Below are 15,131 nucleotides of genomic sequence, written 5' to 3'. Positions count from 1 at the left end.
CGTCCCTGCTAGAGATTCTCTAAGATAACCACATGGCGTGTTATACTTCCGTGGAATCACGGATTGCTATAGGACACATCAACCTTGTAAGAAAAAATGCACCTTTTGATGTTAACTTATGACAATACTTATTCACTCTAATCATCCGGGGAAAACCACATGCAGATGTAGCTATAATAAAATGAGCTGATGAATCTTTTTGTCCATCTTTTGTGTCGCCCAATGCTAATCCCCTGTCGGCGCGAGTCGCGAGCTAATGATGACTAGCTAGTCTAATTCTATCTTCAACCCTATATGAATAGACTACTGTGCGATCACGTCCTGGTGTCGTCAGTATGAAGTCATAAATGTTGGAGATCCTCTGTTCCCCGAGCGTCGTGGAGAGGAATATTTTGTGGTGCTAATGGCAATATCTTGACTACCATATTGCCGTGGTATATATGCATGAATGCATTAAGCCGTTCTGAACGTTGAATTCTCTCTGTTGCCAGCTGATTGTATTTTATCCATGAGGCATACAAGCACACCGCCACTGCACCTAAGCTAGCTTACAGATGTGAAAAGCAGTGTGTAGAAAAGGAGGGCCGGAGTGATAAAAGGAAAGAAAGGGAAACTGCAAGCGCTGAAAAGCCTGATCGTCGACCTCTCTCTCTCAGCAGAGATCCAGCTTCCCCGGCCGTGTAGCATGGGCACGGCTCCATGATCAGAGACCACACTCACGTACACGCAGAGTCGCGCTGTTGGGGAGATCTGATGGGTCATGGGGATATGTATGTGGTGCAGATGCAGGCAAGCACGCGGGGCAGGGAGGTGCGGCAGTGGCGCCACTACCGCGACCCACCGGCGAAGAATTAGACATTGGAGGTGTATGATGCGATGCGACCAGAGGACGGGCGTGTTCCCGGCGGTTGGCGGCGCGTGCGTGCGAGAGGGGAATATGTAGTTCCCGCGCGCGCAGGGCTCGCTCGATTGGTCGATCGTGGTGGGGACGACGACTCGAAACGATCGAATCTCCATCGTTGTCAGTGCCGGCGGGGCGTACTAGCTAGCAGCGGCCGCATGCGTGTTCTCTTGGATCAGGAGACGGAGACTGAACTTGCTCGCTTCAGGTTTGGAGCGTCGTCGTCAAAGGGGAGGTTAGAGTGGCCCGACAACGCGTGCTCGCCGCCATGATGGATAATCGGCTATGCGGACCGACGGAGATGGAACTAGCTAGTCGCCAGCCGTATGAGAGAAAGAGACCACGCGCTTTAGACCTTCCACCACCAACGTCTATCGACCTGCACTCTCACCACGATGAAAATACGTTCAACATAAATGAGACTTAAGGTGGTATAGATATGAAATCCAATGGAAATCTACAGAGTGAAACGTAAAAGAAAATCAAACAAAGCACAAGAGGATAAATCAAGATTTCACCACATGGATTGTTAATTTTCGTGAAATTGGCCGCAAAATAACGTTTGTCATCATCAGGCCCAACCCAGTGCATGTGTAGGTTGTGCAGCTGCACAGACCCTTGAAAGTTTTAGGCCTCGGACCATGTACATGTAACATGTGTAATATACCATATTATTCTCAAAAAAAAAGAGTGTAATATACCATATTGCCTTTGGACTTGTTGACAAAGAAGACAAAGCCATCTGGTTTGGTTTCTTGCCCAGCTCAAGGCAGCAACGGAGAGGTGTCTCCCAAGTTTGGAAACTACACTATAATATCTGATATGCGAAAGGTATTTTATGACCTATTTTTAGACGTAACTATTACTTATCTATTTCTAAATGCAAGTTTGCCAAATTATAGGGTCTGATTTAATGCAATTTCATAACACAAGGCCCGCTGAATGCAATTAATCGTGTGTTTCCAAATCACAACAAAGGTATTGCCTTAGCCATATCTATGGAAAAAATCCAAATTGCTGGTTTTGGAGGAGAGGAATTGAAAAAGCACATAGATGCATCAAGCTACTGCTACACCAAGCATGGTTTTGATGTAGCAATGGCTCTAATGGAAGAAGAAAGTGAGTAAGCTCTCAAGTGGCTGAGCAACATTCCTAGAGAGTGTTGGGCTAGGTATGCACTGGATGTCAATTGCAAAACTGACATGGTTGTGAATAACCTGAGTGAAGTATTCAACAAGATGATCTGGATGTGAGAGGCAAACCTGTGAAGACAATGTTTGCGGGTATCAGAAATAAGATCATGAGTAAGCATGAGACTAAAAGAACATGTGCATCACAAGGTGGGTCATCACCCCAACTTTCTCAGAAAAAGCTAAAAGAATCTAAGAAATGGAGCGGACCTTGAATTGCAAAGACATCAATAGATGATTTGTGGCAAGTGAGCATAGATGAGACAAAGGTTTATGCAGTGTATTTGGGAAACAATACTTGTGGTTGTAGGAGATGGGACATGACTGCAATTCCATGCAGCCATGACATCTCTGCTATTTACAAGTCCAGGAAGCACCACGAAGATTTTGTAAGTGATTTCTTCAAAAAGCCAATGTATTTGGAGGCTTATAACCCAATGGTGTACCACGTGCATGGCAAAGATTTGTGGACAAAGACTACTAGTCCAGACATTGACCCACCAATTTTCAAAACTGACTTGGGCATGAAATAATAGGAGAGGGGGAAAGAAAAGTTTCAACCAACAAAACCAAAGGTTTCCTCTAGGATGGCCACAATCACATGCAACAACTGCAGCAGGCCACATATGCTTAAATTTCACTAAGCCACTGAAGTCTTTCTTGCAAATAAGAAATAACCAGCGCCATGTAACTTTGGTCTTTCTTACGCTTGTTTTTTGTTTTGTTTATTTTTCTCTTCTAATGCATATGTTGGCCTTTTTTTTCAGGAAAGTAGAGCTTCATACGAGAGTGTTGCAACACGTGAAAGTGCATGGAGCCCCCGTGTGTGATTTTGGTACTTAATGACAATCATTATAGACTAATATTTACATTAAGTTATGATTGTAGGATTTGTTCATAAGCAATGCTTGAACCATATGTTGATTTCAAGGCTGCAAGACGAAGAAAATGAAAAAGATCAAGTGACAAATATGTCTTGAAGAAGAAAATAAAGTGAACTCTCATATGTATCTTCAGGACATCGACAATATGAACAAAGAAGAAAAGGAAGTGCAAGCTCAAGATGAGCCATCTCAAAAAGATCATATGCTTGAAGCTTGCCATCCATATGGTCAACATAGATATATGAAGATATGTCGAAGAACAAGCTTTCCGACATTGGAGTATGGGGGAGCAATCCGCAAAACTTCATCAAGCAAGAAAAATCAAGAAAGATGTTCCATCTTGTTGCGGTCAAGATCCTCATCATCTAGCTCAAGTGGAATGCGCAAGGTTTGTTCTTGATATGGTTTCTTTCTTACCGGTTGGTTCTAGTTGGGAGACAAGTTTATATGATAGATAGTTGTACTATCAAGAGAGGGGCTCTCGAGTGAGTAACTTAATCGCATCGTTCGGAGAGAGCACAAACCTTTGCATCCTTGGCATCATATTTCATGATTCATATCAACTTGAGAATTTATATCTTGTGTTAATCTCCATAACAAGCTTTATTTCTTCGAAAACGGAGTTCGCATGAAAAACTTATTGCGATATTGGAGGTTTTACCGGGTTGTCTTTTATAGTTAGTCAAAACTTTCATCATTTGTTTATATTCTACATTATTGGACTATGATGGTTCTCTGTACGATCTTGTAGAGATCGTTACTATCTTAGAAATGAGCCCAAGATCATCAAAATCGAAATCTGAATGCTCTAGTTTTGGTCGTTTCGGTTTCAGCTAATTCTAGCTTTTCCAGGGCCGTAGACTCCAGCCCCGGGAGGGCCAAAGACTCTAGTCTGAGTCATGTTTTCCCTCCGGGCCGGAGATTCCAGTGCTACATCGTTGTAACGATTAATTATATTTCGCGCGGGTGGGGTGGGGGCTATAAAAAAAGGCCCCTTCTTCCCCAAGGGCTCGTAGGTTCTCATATTTCCTCTCTCCTCCATTTTTTACATTGAAGAGCTTCCCCGCTGTTCCTCCTATGATTGTTGCATCTTCTTGAGCGAAAAGCGAGAGGATATCTAGTTCTATATTTCCACCCAAAAAAATCCTCTCTAAGTGAAGGGCACATTGTAGATCTCGACCTTGGAGTTCTTTGTGTATTTCCCTTGTTCGTCCCCTCTTATTTCCCCAATAGCGTTTGTAGCTTGGTGGAATTTGAGAGACAAGTATTTGAGAACCTTGTGTGTTCTTACCAATGCCTTTGGTGCGTCGATTTGATTTTTCCACCGTGATTCGTGGAAGTGAAAAGTGAGAAACTCTTCGGTTCGAACCCTAGACGGCTTTGTGGCTTAGTTCTGTTCTTGGGGCCTCCAGTTGAGTTGTGTAGATTGGTCAAGCGTGAGGCCTTTGTGGAAATTTCTAAAGAGTCTTCAATTAAGTTGTGGAGATTACCCCCAAGCTTCTACAGGTTTGTGATCGCCCTCAAGGGTCCCTTGGTGTGTCAAGGACTCCCCTTTCAGTGGGAAGGCCGGCTCGTGGAGAATATGGTGTGAGGCCTTCGGGGCGTTTTGAGTGTTTTTGCCTCCACACCGCTCCAACGGAGAGTAGCACTCGCAAGAGTGTGAACTTTGGGATACATCATCGTCTCTGGCTCTCTGCTGCCTTGGATATCTCTATACTCAAGTTCTTTACTTATGCACTTTATTTTGTATAGTCTTCGCGTTTGAAGTTATGTATCTTCCTATCACATAGTTAATTGTCTTGTGTAGCATAAGTTGTTCGTGCAAACTAAACTCTAGTTTTATTCTGTATGTATTCACACCATTATCGTAAAAGTTTTAAACCGCATACTCACCAATCCCCCGCCGCCTCTCTAGGTGGCATCCGTGTCTTTTTAGCACACACCTCCAACACTTGCAGCAGCTCCCACAAGCTTTAATCCTCATGAACTTCTCCTTGTTACCGTCACACACTTTCAGCAGATCAAAGATCATATACTCGCCTTTTCATGTCTTCCTTCAGAGCCTCTCATTCCATCTTATTAGCCTTCAGTATGCCTGCCTTGGTTCTCTACACCTGCCTCAGCTCAGCAACTTTTCTTGAAATCTTCGAGTTCATCATCAAGATATAGACATGATCCTCTCGTAGATCTACTGCCTCACACTTTTCTCTGTTTCATCTTCAAATTTCTTGGCATCAATTAATAGGCTCCCATATTTCTTCTCTATCTTCGTCTTCCCTGCAAAAAAAAAGTCCTCAATAAACTTGGCATGCTCTATTGCGTTTTCAATCCTAACTGAGTTGCTAGAATAATACATTTCACGTAATTTTTTCAAACCATTTTGTAGCATCTTCGGCCACTCTCACATCTACCCATGAATGATACCCACGGTTGTTTACATGTTGCAGTAAAATCAAAACATTAGTCATCTAATTGATAACACAATTTAACAACTGCAAATAGGACATGAGAACCAACCTGAGGTTGGGTGGTTAGGAGGATGGTTGTATCCCCAGCCCACCAGAGTTCAAACCTCAGGTTTGACATCTGTGTGTCTCATAAAGACGGAATATTCATTCAGTGGGAGGCGACGTTCCCGTCGACAGCGAGGTGCCTGTGGTGACTTCGTCAATTTCAAGATTCAATCCGCCGACTCAGTCTTTCGGAGGTGCTCATAGGGGTAGGGTGTGCGTGTGTGCGTTCATAGGGGTGAGTGTATGCGCGTGTATGTGAGCATCTGCGTTTGTACTGTCTTTCTCAAAAAAAAAAAACTGCAAATAGGACATGATGGAACTAAAATAGAAGTAACATTTTTAGTCCATCTAAAATATTAGGAAAAATAGAAAAGCATTTTTAGTGGAGCAAAAATACTTGGATTATGACTAAACACTGCAAATATAAATTGATATAAAAGAACTTGATGTGCAACACTAAACATTCCTACTACAACAAATACAAACTAAGATATGTCAAACTCCATCTTATCACTCTATCATATCAAACTATAAGCCTTTAAAACTATAAGATCTAAATTTAACAGTGCTTCATTCCTATATATATAAATAAATGATTGCTCAAATGCAGATAACAAACATTCACATTCTCGACATAGCAAAGGTAGAATCAGCGCCCCATATTCGGTTAACCATAAAATTAGTAGACGATTTTGCCTACAATTAGTAAATATTATGTTGATAAACTGGTAATAAGATCTTGCATGTTCCAACAGCAAGCTCAAAATACAGGGTCCTAATAAATATTCATTGCGGCCAAAAATATATTCACTCTGAGTGCAAAACAACCTCAGACCACAAGCCTATTCTCTTGGATAACGTGGTGTGCAGGGCCAAATGTCAAATCTTTCGCTAAGAAGACTACTGGTTTCAATGCGGTGATCTGATTCAGTTAACAAAAGGAGTGGTAGCGAAGTGAACCAGAATGATGACTGCAGTATGAGAGTAAATCACAGGCTTCGATCAGTTAGGGCAGCTACAAGGGCTTGGCTGAAGGAACAGAATTCACTGAAGAAAGTCAGCACAAATGTTAACCACACAATTCAGTACATGGACGTTGTTGAAGAGTGGAGACCGCTTTCAAACTCTGAATTTGGTTTCAGAATTTTGTGCCACGATAAGTTAAAACAGATCTGCGCAGCTGAAACACTAAGTTGGAAAAGGACAGCTAAAGTCAAGTGGTGCAAATTAGGGGACAAAAACACTAAAGTTCTCTCACACGATGGCAATTTACAGATTCAGAAAGAACGAAATTAAATTCTTCAGACTTGGGGATGAGGAATTCTTTAAGGATGAGGATAAACTAAAAATTGGTACAAATTTTTAAACTGTAACTTTTTGCTGAAAGAAGAGTTTGGACGACAAATATTGACCTGTCACAGTTATATAATAGCCAGGCAACCCAGCTTCATTCGTTGGCTGATGAGTTCAGTTGGGATGAAATTGCAAGAGCAATTTAGAAGGCACCATCAAACTGGAGGCCGGGACCTGACGGCTGTTGGAGCTGCATCTCGCAGCTCCATCTTCTTCTTCATCTACCTCTCTTAGTCTCATAATCTGTTGTCTCTTGTTTCTCTCACAAGAACACTACACACGCACGCATTAGTCAGGGAAGAAGAAACAAAGCTTTGCCGTGACTCTTCCTTGACTCCCACAATGGCTACATATTTCTCATTTCTCATGTTACAAACATGCTGATTACATTACAGACCTTAAATAGGCTAACACACCACACGACCATGACCCACTCACCCACTAGCTTAATGCAGCACTAACCCAGGCCACTACCGGCCACTAACTTGACCTGGCCAAGCACACACACGCATGCAGCTAACTGACTAAATACACCACCGATTCGCTCGGCTTAATCACATGTAGAACTGACTTGCCGGATAAACCGGCTCCACTTGAGCATGCAGGCCATCAGACTCCTTCACACATCAGTTCCGCGTCGCACAGAACTGCAGCATTGCCTTGCTACAATCTCAGCTTGGCATCTCGCCATATGCGCGTCCACTGAAGTTTCACCTGACTGCATCTCCCAAGCTAGCTAAACTACTTGCAAACGAAATAAACAATGCATATTACATGAATCAAGATTAAAGCTAACAACGGCTTCATCAACGAATTTTACAACTTTTATCTAGAAGATCTCAAGACTGGTCTCGTTCAGCTGTTCAATGCTTTCCATAACAGGACTTTAGATTTATCTGGGGTTAACTTGGCATACATTGCCTTGTTGCCCAAGCGTGAGACGCCAGAAGAAGTTAAAGATTATAGACCAGTCTCCCTACAACATTCTACCCCTAAACTCATCGCCAAAGTTCTAGCCAAAAGGCTGCATCCAAAAATTAAGAGTGAATTCCACTTTTTATCCTGTAATTTTGCATTTGTGACACATATTATCCCATTTAGTGAAACTTCTACAAAAATATCCAATTTAGAAGACTTTGCACACGGTTTAACTCCAGTTTGACGTTTTGCCTGTAATTGTTCGATAGGAAAGGCATGGTACGCCAATGTGGCGTGACAAAATGTGTAAATATTAAAGGGTGCCATTGACGATTATGTCAATGACTTATGCTATCCACATGGACCATTCCTAAAGGGGTAAGGAAGAGATTAGATTTTTTCCGATCACGCTTCTTTTGGCAATAGGACGAAAACAAAAAGAAATATAGGTTAACTAAGTGGAACATGATTTGCAGGCCTAAAGACCAAGGTGGTCTTGGCATTGAGGTTCTGGAGATTAAATTTTTTTTGCCTACTTAGTAAATGGTTATTTAAACTACTTTCTGAAGAAGGCTTATGGCAACAAATATTAAAAAACAAATATCTCTCGCAGAAAACCTTGGCGAAAGTTGAAAGTAAACCTACTGATTCACCTTAAGGACTAATGAAAGTTAAAGGGGTTTTCTTTAGTAGAGAAAAATTTAAGGTAGGATCTCGAGAGGGTGTGCGGTTTTGGGTAGACAAGTGGCTGGGTGATCAATCACAATATCCTCAACTATACAACATAGTTCATCGTAAGCATGATACGGTGGCAAATGTTATGAGTTCAACTCCGTTAAATATTGGTTTTCAGAGAAGGCTTATTGGTGATAAATGGGATCAATGGGTACACCTGTGCCAAAGATTAATGGAGATAAATTTAAATGATGGCCAAGATAGGTTCGTTTGGGGGCTAATATCTTCTAGGAAATTCACTGTTAAATCTGTGTATGGTGATATGATAAATGGACAGACAAGATATCTCCGTAAGTATCTTTGGAAAATAAAAATCCCACTCAAAATTAAAATTTTCATGTGGTTCCTTAACAAGAAAGTCCTTTTGACCCGCGATAATCTAGCAAAGCGGAATTGAAATGGAAATACCAAATGCTCTTTCTGTGACAATGAGGAATCAGTTGAACACTTGTTTATTTCCTGTCCTTTTGCTGAGCTTATCTAGCGAGTGGTTTTTGCTGCATATAATATTCCACCTCCTTCCAATATCACAAATATGTTTGGGAATTGGCTTAATGGAACTGATAAAACTGATAAAGTTAGGATTCGCATTGGGGTTTCCGCTTTATGTTGGTCAATATGGAATTGCAGAAATGATATTGTTTTTAACAGAAAAGACTCTACTAATTTCTTGCAGGTTATCCACACTATGGTTCACTAGATCCAGCTCTGGCGTTTCCTGCTCCCGGAGAATCAGCGGGAGTGCATGGTTTCTGGATGCAACCGCCTTCGAATAGTTGCGCAGGATATTTTCTACCAGGCTACTTGGCGGCCTTAGAAGATTGCAAGATGCCTAGTTCGTTTAGCTTTTCCCTCTTTTTTCGATGGTTGATTTTTGTATCGACCCTCGATGATCCTTGAGTTGTAAACTTTTGAATGATCATTTCGAAAAAAAAGGACCATTCCTCTTTGTTGTCTTAATATTTTTAGATCCCGATGATCACCTGATAACTTTCCTAATGGGTACACATTAGAAAACGGAGATCCAATGCTTCTAAAAGGGATAATCTACACGAATTTTCACCCGGCGGGATAATTAGTGTCACAAAAGCATAACTAGAGGGTAAAAAGTAGAATTCACTCAAAAATTAAAGATCTTGTGAATCAGATGCAATCAGGATTTCTTAAGAATAGATCCATTGTGGAGAACTTCACCACAGAAATTGGAATGGTGCAATTTGCAAACACTACAAGAAAACCAGTGATTGTGCTATAGTTAGATTTCTAGAATGCGTTTGACTCAGTTCATTGGTAGGTCATTTTGAAAACATTAGCAGCGACAGGGTTTTCCGAGTGAATGGATTCCTCGGGTCGAGGACATTCTGAAGTCATGAATCCTCAACAGGTGCTTCAATGTAAAGGCTTTACCTGCTGCCAAGACTCAATGCGCCAAGAGTCCAAGATTTTGCTTGGAGACTTCTTCGTCGAGCTCTTCCAACCGGTGAGAGTGCAAGTAGGTTTTCCAACCATATTGGTGGAAATTGTGCTAGATGTGGCAGCCTAGAGGATGAAATGCACATGCTATTTCTATGCCCTTTCTCAAAAGCTGGTTGGTTTTCCTCTCCTTGGTATATAAGAACAGATGTATTTGCTGAAGATAACCATTCAATTCCACAAATGCTTAAGGTTTTGTTGGATTCTGCTCACCCACATATCACTATAACTAGTTTATACACTTTTTTGTGGTCCCTTTGGAAGGCAAGAAATGATGCTCTGTTTGGTAAAAAAAAATTGTAAACCATCGCAGGTGTATCCAGCAGCTAATGCAATCATGCAAGGCTCAAAGCTAGAGGAGGTGATGGCATCACAGGATAAATACTTACTAACTGCTGCTACTCCCAGCTAGAACCTTCTTTGGTTGCAGGTCAACGTCCTAGCTACGAAAATAGAAGATGCTCTTCACATCCAGGAACTACAATACTACACAGATTGCTCTATTCTGGCATCGGCAGCAACTGCGACTTCGATCTTCAAAGATGCAGGACACTGACTGGAACATTAGGCCAATCGTTGCTATTATTCATGCATCCCCATTTTTTCTTGGCAGCAGGGTAGCACACATCAACAGGTGCTTCAATGTAAAGGCGCACCATCAAGCAAAGTTAGGGATCAAAGTACAAAATAGGCCTGTAGTATTCAGATGTCTATCGAGAGCCCCAGCACCGGCCGCACCATGTCCAGCACCTCTCGCACGCCGCGTCCGGCACAACAACACGTCAGCAACGGACACTACTACACGGTAGGGATTTAGGGGCACTTTGCCCTGGGGCACTTTTCAAAGTGCCCCTAAATACCCCCTTTTAGAGGCACTTTTGCCAAAATGCCTCTAATACCCTACCTATTGGGGCAGTTTTGAGAAGTGCCCCAATAGGTCTACACCTATTGGGGCAGTTTTGAGAAGTGCCCCAATAGGTATACAGCTATTGGGGCAGTTTGGACAAGTGCCCCAATAGGTATACAGCTATTGGGGCAGTTTTGAGAAGTGCCCCAATAGGTATACACCTATTGGGGCAGTTTTGAGAAGTGCCCCAATAGGTATACACCTATTGGGGCAGTTTGGACAAGTGCCCCAATTGGTATACACCTATTGGGGCAGTTTGACTAGTGCCCCAATTGGTATACACCTATTGGGGCAGTTTCAAAAAGTGCCCCAATTGCTATATACCTATTGGGGCAGTTTGACTAGTGCCCCAATTGCTATACACCTATTGGGGCAGTTTGACTAGTGCCCCAATTGCTATACACCTATTGGGGCAGTAACAAGTTTAACCTGAACAAGTTTACTTGATAATCTGAACTAGCTAGTTGCCCCCACTAGTTGATGATCTCAACAAAGTTGAGACTTATGTACTCCTGCATTGGATATATCTTGATCAAAACAGTTGAATCAACTCCATTCATCTCATATGCTTTACAATAGTATTGCTAAAAAAAAAAGGTGAGATGAGCAAATTCATTCGTATCTTGCAGTTCCAAATGAACATACTATAATATCAACACAAGAAATAAATGGAAAGCTGCAAAATAGTTCTCTGTATTCTAATTATATGAATCGACTATGTCTGATAGGTGACCTTGGTCTATCATAATAGTGAGTTATGTCACCAATCAGGGGCAGAAAAAGGGCATTCCGGTATTACTTCTTCTAATGAATAAAACTTTAGGACAAACAACTTTGTGTTTCTACAAAAGGAGAGTAATATATTGTGCACATGAGTAGCTGAGCCGAGCACTTGCCGAATATTTATAACTGCAAGTAAATACAAGAAAAATGGACTCTGTCGGTTACGCCGCCAGGAGATCCAGCGCCAATGGCCTCGACCCCTCGCCGCCTTTCCATGTCACTACAACCTACTTGGGTGGGGCAAACAAGTTCTCATGCATGAGTACTGGATTGAGGATGCGAGACTTTGAGGGCGGGGATGCGTGGAGGAGTGGGAGGAGCTGGGAGGATGATGCACCTGTGGAGAGACGATGGAGGGGCTGCTGCGCCCGGGAAGGGATGGAGCAGCGACGGCGGTGTGCCATCGGGAGGGGGAGATGTTGCGTGTGAAGGAGAGATAGTGTGCGAGAGGAGAGTTATCGCATATTACGACCAATAAAAACTAGTAACCCTTTCCGCGAGGTGTCTATCGTGGAGGGCTGCGGAGTAGGGCAAACATACACGCACTTGCTTGTTCTCAATATGGCTTCTACTATTTTATGAGAACAAGAATATTTATTTAGTTGCTAATTATAGATCTATGAGTGAATGTTAAGTTCATATGATCGCATTTCACAATTCCTAGGATTTTAGAGTTTCACAAAAAATGATGGAGTTAGGGTTTTATTCCTAATAAAATTAGGGTTGCATTTGGAATTATGGAATTAGGATTTCCTATTTGTTATATAATAAATTGATGAGCAAATTGAATTCAGTAAATCCTAAGTTCAAGTTATTATTGAGTCGAGCATTTATAATATTTTTTATCATTTAAAATAAATGATAAATAAGGTAAATGCAATTAAGGGTTTTAAATAGTAGTTGAAATAAGGGTATATCTTTTAATTCTTTTCTAGGTTTTGAAATTATATGTAGAAGTAATGATCAATTAGGGTTTACATATGATTAAACATAACCACAAAGAAACAATTGTTGTATTATATGAAATTTTAATACAAAGCAATATTTACTTTCTTGATGTGAAAAATAGAAACAAGAAAATTATATTTTTAGTATTTAGGTCTTAATAGTTTAAGATTTAAAATTTGTCTTCTAAAATTTAGAGGAAAATTCATATTATTGGTCTTTTGATTTTAAAGTATTTGTTTTCTATTATTTTTTATTATAGAGTTCATTTGCTGATACTCACTTTTATTTATTGGTTGTGTGTTTTTTTAAAACAACTTAAATGTTTAAAAGCTTTGTCCTAAAAAAAAATATACCAAATGGTCCGTTGGGCTGGCCCAATGGCACAGCCAACCAGAGCCCGGCCCAACCTGGTCCGACCGAGTCGGTCCGGCTCGGTCGGGTCAACCCCGAGTCGACCTCACTCTCGTCGCCCTCTCCTCCTCTCGTTGAGTTCTCCATGGCCTAGCCGCGCCGCCGCTCTCTCTGGCCGCCTTCGGCGCCGGCGAGATGGGGCTTTCGTCCGCCTCCGGCGCCGGCGAGATGGGGCTTTCGTCCGCCTCGATGAGCTCTGTATCCTTCCCCAACTCGATTTGGTTTTCCAGCTCTACCTCGTCCGCCCCCAAACCTAGAAACCCTAGCGGCCGCACCGTCATCCTCTCTCGAGTTCCCGATGTGCTAGGGTTTCTGGCAAGCGGCCGCCATCGAGCTCCGGCGATGGCTTTCATCCGTCGGACCTCCGCCTCGCGAGGCCATCCCACCCGTCCGCACCACGCCGTGGCTCCACCGGCATCGATGCCCTGCTCGGGCAGCCGCCGCTGCGTCGTCGGTGGCGGATGCGGCCATAGGGGGCTATGGGGGGGCAGCGCGGTGGAGTCTGGGCGTACATGTCCAGGTCGTGGAGGCCAACGTCGCCTGCTTCCGCATCGCCACCCCATCGACCAGGACCCCCGCATCGACGCGCAGATCGCGGCGCGGCCGCCCCCGCTCGTCGCTGCAACCAAGGCTATGGGCGGTCCCTCCCACCGACGCCAAAGACGTCTCCTCCACCATCATCTTCTCCGCCCATCCCACCGACGCGCTCACCGTTTCCACTCACTCCAAAGTCGCGAAGGTGAGCGAGGTACGTGGATCGATCTCCGACTTGTCCTGCTCCTCGATTTCCGATTAGTTGGTCTTTGTCCCTTTCCATGGAAACTAGTTGCTCACTAAGTGTTTGTCGTTGTTGCCTAGCTGAGCCATTGCTTTATATTTTTGTTCTAATAATGTCATCGCGAGCCGCCCTTGTTTGCTGCTAGGAGGAGACTGGTTATGGGAATACGATGACTATAGCATGCCCCTTTCTAGTTAGAATTTTGGTCTACTCATGATCTCCATTTAACATGCCTCTTTTCTTGGTGGTATCAGAGTTAGTGTTGGAGTTGTGTAGTATTACATACACCTTTGCATAGCCAAGGACTACACAACTCCGAGTGCAATGGAGTTTTTAGTAGCTGCATAGGCACATATGTTTGTCATTTGTGATGCTTCGATAGGTCAGACATTCATTTAGTAAACACAATTTGTGCTTAATGGCTTCCATGCTTTGCATATTCCTTGCAAATAACACAATGTGTCATGCTTTTTTTGGTTTAACTATTGTAGTTGAACCCGGAGAATACTGATTGGTTAACGACGCTGGCCAGCACGGACGTGCGCGTGCTCGTTACGCCCACCATTGACCTTGGCATGATCCTCACATGTATGCACGGTAAGCTCCGCAGCAAGGCATCAATACCCCCAAGTCCTCCTTTACTAGACCTTGGCATATGATTTTTATCAAGAGTAATCTTTGTGCCTCCCCTAGGTAGTTCTATTCTATAATTTCTGTTTTTCCAGATGGAGCCTAGCTAATGTACTCTTATGCTATTACTCAAACAAATAGATCTTTGTCAGTTAACAGTTTCAGATCATTCCGAGTAATCAGTATTATCCTTTTCAAAATGGAATGAGTATGAAATTTGGATACTACGAATTTGTGTTTTCTAATCCGTGCTTTTTTTATTTGTTCTGAAATGTTTGTCATGAACCCAGTTCTGTGAGTTGTAATCCTATTTAGAGAATACTACCATTACTATATTCTGTTGTGAACCCTCTTCAATCGGCCGCGGTAGTCTAGCTAGGTACTTGCAAAAATTAATACTCCACGCCCCGCTTTACTTCACTGTGGCGCTATTCTGGTTCTTTATTTTGTATCTGCAAACTCTTTTTTTAAATGTTTTTAGCCAGCGGCCTCCTGTTATTTCTTGCCATTTCCTATTTTTTTTTTTATTGTTTAGCTGCAAACTTTAGCCTGATTGGTGTTGTTTGTTCTTTCTTGCCATGGCTATCACCTGTCATAGGATGTAAAAATTACTCGTAAAAATTTAAAGTTGCGAACATACTGAACCTGCTATTGTAATCTGTATGTCATGTGTGTTGTCACCTATAACACAATGAAAATTACTGTGA

Source organism: Lolium rigidum, chromosome 2, assembly GCF_022539505.1.
Source record: "Lolium rigidum isolate FL_2022 chromosome 2, APGP_CSIRO_Lrig_0.1, whole genome shotgun sequence".
Lineage (NCBI taxonomy): Eukaryota > Viridiplantae > Streptophyta > Magnoliopsida > Poales > Poaceae > Lolium > Lolium rigidum.
Note: the sequence above shows the minus strand (reverse complement) of the source record.